Source organism: Arachis ipaensis, chromosome B08, assembly GCF_000816755.2.
Source record: "Arachis ipaensis cultivar K30076 chromosome B08, Araip1.1, whole genome shotgun sequence".
Lineage (NCBI taxonomy): Eukaryota > Viridiplantae > Streptophyta > Magnoliopsida > Fabales > Fabaceae > Arachis > Arachis ipaensis.
Genome location: NC_029792.2, coordinates 93315804 through 93325673, shown reverse-complemented (window position 1 = coordinate 93325673; position 9870 = coordinate 93315804).

Here is a 9870-nt window from a genome sequence, read left to right as displayed (position 1 = left end):
GGTTAGTTGGTTAGTTGTATCGAAGTTGTGACAATTATGAATTAAGATCAGAGCACCAAGCTTTGGAGCCATTACCAGGATTTGTTCGAGCCTGGAGATCACAATTTCGTGCACCAGTACCTCTATCTTTATTTTACGTTTTATTTATCTTTTTATTATCAATTCACTATAACCATTTGAATCCGCCTGGCTGAGATTTACAAGGTGACCATAGCTTGCTTCAGGCCGACAATCTTCGTGGGATCGACCCTTACTCACGTAAGGTTTATTACTTGGACGACCCAGTGCACTTGCTGGTTAGTTGTGCAAAATTGTGATAAAGAGTTGAGATTACAATTGTGCGTACCAAGTTGTTGGCGCCATTGATGATCACAATTTCGTGCACCAAGTTTTTGGCGCCGTTGCCGGGGATTGTTCGAGTTTGGACAACTGACGGTTCATCTTGTTGCTTAGATTAGGTAATTTTATTTTAATTTTAAGATTTTTATTTCTTATTTTCAAAAAATACAAAAAAAATTTCTTCTTTTTCGTTTTTCCAAAATAATTTTTGAAAAATCCAAAAAATTTTTTAATAATATCATAAAAACCAAATATTTTGTGTTTCTTGTTTGTTTCTAGAGTCAAGTTTTAAGTTTGGTGTCAATTGCATCTTTTTAATTTTCAAAAAAAAATTATTATTTTCGAAAATCTCATGCATTGCATTCTTCATGATCTTCAAGTTGTTCTTTGCCAGTCTTCTTGTTTGATCTTCATATTTTTTTGTTTTGTATCTTTTCTAGTTTTTCATATGCATTCTTGAATTATTAATGTCTAAAGAATAAAAATTTTTAAGTTTGGTGTCTTGCATATTTTCTTTTCTTGAAAATTTTTCAAAAATAAGTCTTGATGTTCATCTTGACATTCAAAGTGTTCTTGGTGTTCATCTTGACATTCAAAGTGTTCTTGCATGCATTAGTTGTTTTGATTCATGATTTTCATGTTTTGTTTCATTTTTACTGTTTAATAAAAAAAAAAGAGAAAAACAACAAAAAGATATCTTTTTCTCTTTCCTTATTAAAATTCAAAAATAAAAAAATATCTTTTCCTTTTTCACTCATAATTTTCGAAAATTTGAGTTGACTTTTTCAAAACTTTTTAAAATTTAGTTGTTTCTTATGAGTCAAATCAAATTTTCAATTTAAAAATTCTATCTTTTTCAAATCTTTTTCAAATCTTTTTCAATTTTTCTTTCATATTTTCAAAAATTTCAAATTAATTTTCAAAATCTTTTTCTTATTTTTATTCCATATTTTCGAATTCAATGCTAACAATTAATGTGATTGATTCAAAAATATTAAGTTTGTTACTTGCCTAATAAGAAAGGTTCAATCTTTAAATTTTAAAATCAAATCTTTTTGTTTCTTGTTAGTCAAATAATCAACTTTAATTTTCAAAATGAAATCTTTTTAAAATTCTTTTTCAAATATTTTTCAAATTAAATTTCAATCATATCTTTTTCAAAATCAATTTCAAAATCTTTTCTAACCTTTTATCTTTTTAAATTGATTTTCAAATCTTTTTTTTCAATCAATCCTATCTTTTTGTTTCAATCATATTTTTTTCAAAACTACCTAACTAATTCTCTCTAATTTTCGAAAATCACCTTCCTCTTTTTCAAAATTCCTTTTTAATTAACTAATTATTTTAATTTTTAATTTTAATTTTATTTCTTTACTAATTTTCGAATTTTATTTTAATTTCAAATTAAAAACAAAAATATTTTTATTTTAATTTATTTAATTTTCAAAAATTCTTCTCTCTCACCTCCTTCTAATTATTTATTTATTTACTAACACTCCTCTTCATCTAAAAATTCAAACCTACTCCTCACCCTTGTGTTTGGATTCTCCATCTCCTATTCATATCTTCTTCTACTCACATAAAGGAATCTCTATACTGTGACATAGAGGATTCCATATTTTTTCTGTTCTCTTCTTTTTCATATGAGCAGGAACAAGGATAATAATATTCTTGTTGAAGTTGATCTTGAACCTGAAAGGACTCTGAAGAGGAAGCTAAGGGAAGCTAAAGCACAACTCTCTGGAGAAAATCTAACAGAAATTTTTGAAAAAGAAGGAGACATGGCCGAAAATAATAACAATGCAAGGAAGATACTTGGTGACTTTACTGCACCAAATTCCAATTTACATGGAAGAAGCATCTCAATCCCTGCCATTGGAGCAAATAATTTTGAGCTTAAACCTCAACTAGTTTCTCTAATGCAACAGAACTGCAAGTTTCATGGACTTCCATCAGAAGATCCTTTTCAGTTCTTAACCGAATTCTTGCAGATCTGTGTTACTATTAAGACTAATGGGGTTGATCCCGAGGTCTACAGGCTTATGCTTTTCCCGTTTGCTGTAAGAGACAGAGCTAGAGTATGGTTGGACTCTCAACCTAAAGATAGCCTGAACTCTTGGGATAAGCTAGTCACGGCTTTCTTAGCCAAGTTATTTCCTCCTCAAAAGCTTAGTAAGCTTAGAGTGGATGTTCAAACCTTCATACAGAAAGAAGGAGAATCCCTCTATGAAGCTTCGGAGAGATACAAGGAACTGACCAAAAAGTATCCTTCTGACATGCTTTCAGAATGGACCATCCTGGATATATTCTATGATGGTCTGTCTGAGTTATCAAAGATGTCACTGGACCATTCTGTAGGTGGATCCATCCACCTAAAGAAAACGCCTGCAGAAGCTTAAGAACTCATTGACATGGTTGCAAATAACCAGTTCATGTACACTTCTGAAAGGAATCCTGTGAATAATGGGACGCCTCAGAGGAAAGGAGTTCTTGAAATTGATACTCTGAATGCCATATTGGCTTAGAACAAAATATTGACTCAGCAAGTCAATATGATCTCTCAGAGTCTGAATGGATTGAAGGAATCATCCAACAGTACTAAAGAGGCATCTTCTGAAGAAGAAGCTTATGATCCTGAGAACCCTGCAATAGCAGAGGTGAATTACATGGGGGAACCCTATGAAAACACCTATAATCCCTCATGGAGAAATCATCCAAATTTCTCATGGAAGGATCAACAAAAGCCTCAACAAGGCTTTAATAATGGTGGAAGAAATAGGTTTAGCAATAGTAAGTATTTTCCATCATCCACTCAGCAAAAGACAGAGAGTTCTGAGCAGAATCCATCTAGCTTAGCAAATATAGTCTCTGATCTATCTAAGGCCACTGTAAGTTTCATGAATGAAACAAGGTCCTCCATTAGAAATTTGGAGGCACAAGTGGGCCAGCTGAGTAAAAGGGTCACTGAAATTTCTCCTAGTACTCTCCCAAGCAATACAGAAAAAAATCCAAAAAGAGAGTGCAAGGTCATTGATTTAACCATCATGGCCGAACCTACAAGGGAGAGAGAGAACGTGAATCCTAGTGAGGAAGACCTCCTGGGACGTCCAGTGATCAACAAAGAGTTTCCCTCTGAGGACCTGAAGGAATCTGAGGCTCATCTAGAGACCATAGAGATTCCATTGAACCTCCTTATGCCATTCATGAGCTCTGATGAGTATTCTTCTTCTGAAGAGAATGAAGATGTTATTGAAGAGCAAGTTGCCAAGTACCTTGGTGCAATCATGAAGCTGAATGCCAAATTATTTGGTAATGAGACTTGGGAAGATGAACCTCCCTTGCTCATCAATAATTTATACACTTTTTGGCATTGTTTTTACATAGTTTTCAGTATAATTTAGTTAGTTTTTAGTATACTTTTATTAGTTTTTAAATAAAAATCACATTTCTGGACTTTACTATGAGTTTGTGTCTTTTTCTATGATTTCAGGTATTTTCTGGCTGAAATTGAGGGACTTGAGCAAAAATCAGATTCAGAGGTTGAAGAAGGACTGCAGATGCTGCTGGATTCTGACCTCCCTGCACTCAAAGTGTATTTTCTTGAGCTACAGAACTCCAAATGGTGCGCTCTCAATTGCGTTGAAAAGTAGACATCCAGGGCTTTCCAGAAATATATAATAGTCTATACTTTGCTCGAGTTTAGACGATGCAAACTGGCGTTCAACGCCAATTCCATGCTGCATTCTGGAGTTAAACGCCAGAAACAGGTTGCAAAGTGGAGTTAAACACCAGAAACAGGTTATAAACTGGCGTTCAACTCCAAGAGAAGCCTCTACATGTGTAAAGCTCAATGCTCAGCCCAAGCACACACCAAGTGGGCACCAGAAGTGGATTTCTGCATCATTTACTTGTCTCTGTAAACCCTAGTAACTAGTTTAGTATAAATAGGACTTTTTACTATTGTATTTACATCTTTGGATTATCTTTAGATCACATTTGAGGGGCTGGCCTCTCGGCCATGCCTGAACCTTCATCACTTATGTATTTTCAACGGTAGAGTTTCTACACACTATAGATTAAGGTGTGGAGCTCTGCTGTTCCTCACAGATTAATGCAAAGTACTACTATTTTTCTATTCATTTCAAGCTTATTCCTATTCTAAGATATCCATTCGCACCCAAGAATATGATGAATGTGATGATTATGTGACGCTCATCATCATTCTCACTTATGAACGCGTGCCTGACAAACACTTCCGTTCTACATGCAAACAAGCTAGAATGAGTATCTCTTAGATATCTAATACAGAGGACCGAGTCCGAGATATTAGAATCTTCGTGATATAAGTTAGAACCCATGGATGGCCATTCTTGAGATCCGAAAAGTCTAAACCTTGTCTGTGGTATTCCGAGTAGGATCTGGGAAGGGATGGCTGTGGCAAGCTTCAAACTCGCGAGTGCTGGGCGAAGTGACAGACGCAAAAGGATAGTAAATCCTATTCCAGTATGATCGAGAACCGACAGATGATTAGCCATGCAGTGACAGCGCATTGGACCATTTTCACAGAGAGGATAGGAAGTAGCCATTGACAACGGTGATGCCCTACATAAAGCTTGCCATAGAACGGAGTAGGAATGATTGGATGAAGACAACAGGAAAGCAGAGGTTCAGATGAACAAAAGCATCTCTATACGCTTATCTGAAATTCTCACCAATGAATTACATAAGTACCTCTATCTTTATTTTACGTTTTATTTATCTTTTTATTATCAATTCACTATAACCATTTGAATTCGCCTAACTGAGATTTACAAGGTGACCATAGCTTGCTTCAGGCCGACAATCTCCGTGGGATTGACCCTTACTCACGTAAGGTTTATTACTTGGACGACCCAGTGCACTTGCTAGTTAGTTGTGCGAAGTTGTGATAAAGAGTTGAGATTACAATTGTGCGTACCAAGTTGTTGGCGCCATTGATGATCACAATTTCGTGCACCATCTAATTACCTGGTCAACGCCACATCTCCATAAATATGGGTCATCCCATATATAATATTTAGACTCGCTTTTCATCTTGTCTCTTTGATGCTTATTAAAGTTTGGAGGAAAAGTGCGGCTAACTAGATAATTAGCTACAGGTGCATACTAAGGGACTACCTCAGATACTGCTTGCAGGTTATCAAATGGGAAATTATCAGCTATAGGAGTGGAGTCATGCTTAATGTGCTCAAGGCGACTCAAATGGTCTGCCACTAAATTCTGATTACCACTCCTATCCTTAATTTCTAAATCAAATTCTTGTAGTAGCAGTATCCAACGTATAAGCCTTGGTTTGGATTCCTTTTTAGCTAATAGAGACTTTAGAGCTGCATGGTCTGAGTACACTACTACTTTCGTACCAAGTAAATAGGCTCGGAATTTATCCAGAGAAAAAATAATAGCAAGAAGCTCTTTCTCAGTAGTAGTATAATTAGACGGAGCGACATCTAAAGTTTTAGACGCATAAGCAATTACAAAAGGGTCCTTACCTTCACGCTGAGCCAGTGCTGCACCTACGGCATGGTTGGAAGCATCACACATTATTTCAAATGGCTGGCTCCAGTCTGGTCCTCTCACAATTGGAGCTTGAGTTAGGGCGGTCTTCAGCTTATCAAATGCTTATTTGCAATCTTCACTGAACTCGAACTCAATATCTTTCTGCAGTAGTCTGGATAAGGGAAGAGCTACCTTACTGAAGCCCTTAATGAATCTCCTGTAAAAACCTGCATGGCCAAGGAACGAACGGACTTTCCTCATAGAAGAGGGGTAAAGTAAACTAGAAATAACATCCACCTTTGCTGGATCTACAGAAATGCCAGTATTAGATACAACATGTCCTAGTACAATCCCTTGTTTGACCATAAAGTGACATTTTTCAAAATTCAATACAAGGTTTGTATTGACACATCTATCTAACACTCTAGATAAACTATCCAAGCAAAGAGTAAAGGAGTCACCATATACACTAAAATCATCCATAAAAACCTCCATACAGTCCTCAATAAGATCAGAGAAAAGACTCATCATGTACCTTTGGAAAGTAGCTAGTGCATTGCACAAGCCAAAGGGCATTCTCTTGTAAGCATAAGTCCCAAAAGGACATGTAAAAGTGGTCTTTTCCTAATCTTCAAGAGCTATATGAATCTGGAAATAGCCTGTGTAACCATCTAAAAAACAATAATGTGATTTGCCTGACAGGCGATCCAGCATTTGATCAATGAATGGAAGAGGATAGTGATCCTTATGAGTGGCCTGGTTTAGGCGTCTGTAGTCAATGCAGACCCTTCAGGCGTTCTGAACTCTGGTTGCCATGAGCTCTCTATGCTCATTCTTCACTGTAGTGACTCCAGACTTTTTGGGCACCACTTGTACTAGGCTTACCCATTCACTGTCTGAGATGGGGTAGATGATATCTGCCTCCAGTAGTCTGGTCACTTCCTTTTTGACAACCTCTAAGATAGTGGGGTTCAGTCTTCTCTGGGGTTGACGGACAGGCTTTGCTCCCTCTTCTAAAAATATTTCGTGCTCACAAATTTGAGGGTTGATGCCTACTATGTCTGCCAAACTCCAACCAATTGCCTTCTTGTGCCTCCTCAGCACACTAAGTAACTGCTCTTCTTGTTGAGAAGTGAGTTCCCTTGCAATGATAATTGAAAACTTCTGCTTGTCCTCAAGGTAAGCATATTTGAGGTATGAAGAGAGGGGTTTCAATTCTAACTTCTGCTCATGGTCAGGCTCTAGGTTGTCTGGAGCTAGCAATAATGGTAAAGCACTATCATTGTCCTCAGAAAGTGTCCCCACACTCGGACCTTGTCCTATGTACTTCTCTTCAAATTCCTCCTGGTGAATTTCAGCCCGGTTTCATCTATGATGTCACACTGGAGGATAGAATGATCCTCCGGAGGATGCTTCATAGCTCCATTCAGATTGAAGATTACTACTCGGCCATCTATTTCAAAAGAGTATGTTCCTGAAAAAGCATCCAATTTGAACTTTGAGGTCTTCTTCCGAGTAGGATTGATGATGGATTTTCTGAGTCATTTTGGGGCATCTCCAGGATATAAAAATCAATGGGAAAGGTGAGCCCCTTAATGCCCACTAATACATCTTCAGCAACTCCAATCACTGTAATAATGCTTTTATCTGCTAACACAAAACGAGCTGCCGACCTTTTTAAGGGAGGGAGCCTCAAATTATCATATATAGACAAAGGCATTATACTAACACATGCTCCTAAATCACACATGCAGTCAGAAAATATCACACCACCAATAATACAATTAACCATACATGGACCTGGATCACTACACTTCTCAGGTATACCTCCCATTAAAGCAGATATAGAACTACCTAAAGGAATAGTTTCTAATTCATTAATTTTATCTTTGTGTATACATAAATCTTTTAGAAACTTTGCGTACTTAGGTACCTGCTGAATAACATCAAAAAGGGGAGCAGTTACTTCAACCTTTTTGAATATTTCTACTATTTTGGGATCAGGTTCCAGCTACTTCCTGGGCTTCCTTGCAAGTTGTGGAAATGGAATGGGAATGGTGTCTTCTACAGTGTCTGCGCCCTTTGGTGCTTCTTCCTGTGATTGGGCTTTTTCTTCTTCAGCCATGTCCTGTATGTCCTCTTCCTCTTCAACATCTTCTACTTCCACCACCTCTTCAGCTGAGGCGTGTTTTGGTGGGTTTGGATCCTCCTGATTTCTCTCCTGCAGTGTGGTTCCGGATCTTAGGGTGATGGCATTGATGCCACCCTTGGGATTGGGTAATGGTTGAGATGGGATTCCACTGGAGCTCAAAGGCTGGTTATTGGAGTTATTCATTGATCCAATCTGTGAGATAAGAGCTTGCAAGGTAGAGTTCAGACCATTTAGAGTAGAATTAAGGTTATTTTCCATGGCCTGTTGTCTCCGATCAATAGATTGTAGTAACTCATCATTAGCAGATGAAGAGGGTAAGTGATCTGAGAGGTCTACTGTTGGTTATTCTGTGGTCCTTGGGATTACCTCAGGTGAGGTGCTCTGTATGGCTGGTTCTGGTTCTGCTGCCTGTTGTTGTTATTATTCCACCTCTGATTTCCCTCATTATCTCTGCCTCCTCTGTTATTGTTGTCCCTCTAATTCTGGTTAGAATTATCTCTCCAATTCTGGTTAGAATTGTCCTGCCATCCATGGCTGTAACTGCCACCTTGATTGTACCCTTGGTTGGGGCAGTCATAGAAGTTATGAGTGGATGCCACGGTGTTATCGTCCTGCTGGAGCTGCGGACATTCATCAGTATAATGGCTATAATCAGCACAGATTCTGCAAACTCTCTGTGGGACTAACTGTTGGCTTTGCTATGGTGGAGAAGATTGAGCTTGCTGAACTTGTTGATTCAATTGCATCTGCTTCAGTAAGTTGGTCATTTCACAGATACTCTGAGTTAGAGCAGCAGTCTCTCTGCTAGAGGATACTTCTACAACAGCTTTTGAACGGCCTTGTTTTTGCCTGTGATTCTTTGTAGATTCAGCTAAGTCGCTGATCAATTGCCATGCCTCATCAGTGGTCTTGTACTTTTTCATAGACCCATTGCTAGCACTTTCCAATGTGGTCTTATCTTGGGGCCTCATACCCTGAGTGACGTAGCCGAGCAACACTATCTTGTCAATCATATGGTGGGGGGCATGCTTCCAGAAGGTTGTTGAAGTGCTCCCAGTATTCATAGAGAGTCTCGAATTCATCCTGAACAATCATGAAAATGTCTTTCCTCAGTTTATCAGTAACTTCAACTGGAAAGAATTTTTCCAAGAATTCTCTTCTAAGTGTATCCCAGTCGGATACAGTTGCTGCGGGTTGAGTGTAGTACCACTCTCTTGCCTTTCTCTCAAGAGAGAATGGGAAGGCTTTTAACAAAATTGAAGTTTCATCTGCACCATCACGCCTTACAGTAGAACAGGCTGCTGATGAGCGGATAATTTATACGCTTTTTGGCATTGTTTTTAGTATGTTTTTAGTAGAATTTAGTTACTTTTAGGGATATTTTCATTAGTTTTTATGTTAAATTCACATTTCTGGACTTTACTATGAGTTTGTGTGTTTTTCTGTGATTTCAGGTATTTTCTGGTTGAAATTGAGGGACTTGAGCAAAAATCAGATTCAGAGGTTGAAGAAGGATTGCTGATGCTGTTGGATTCTGACCTCCCTGCACTCAAAATGGATTTTCTGGAGCTACATAACTCAAAATTGCGTGCTTCCAATTGCGTTGGAAAGTAGACATCCAGGGCTTTCCAGCAATATATAATAGTCCATACTTTGCCCAAGTTGAGACGACGCAAACTGGCGTTCAACTCCAGCTCTCTGCCCAATTCTGGCGTCCAGCGCCAGAAACAAGTTGCAAAGTGGAGTTCAACGCCCAAACTGGCACAAAAGCTGGCGTCCAACTCCAAGAAAGACCTCTACACGTGCAACACTCAAGCTCAGCCCAAACACACACCAAGTGGGCC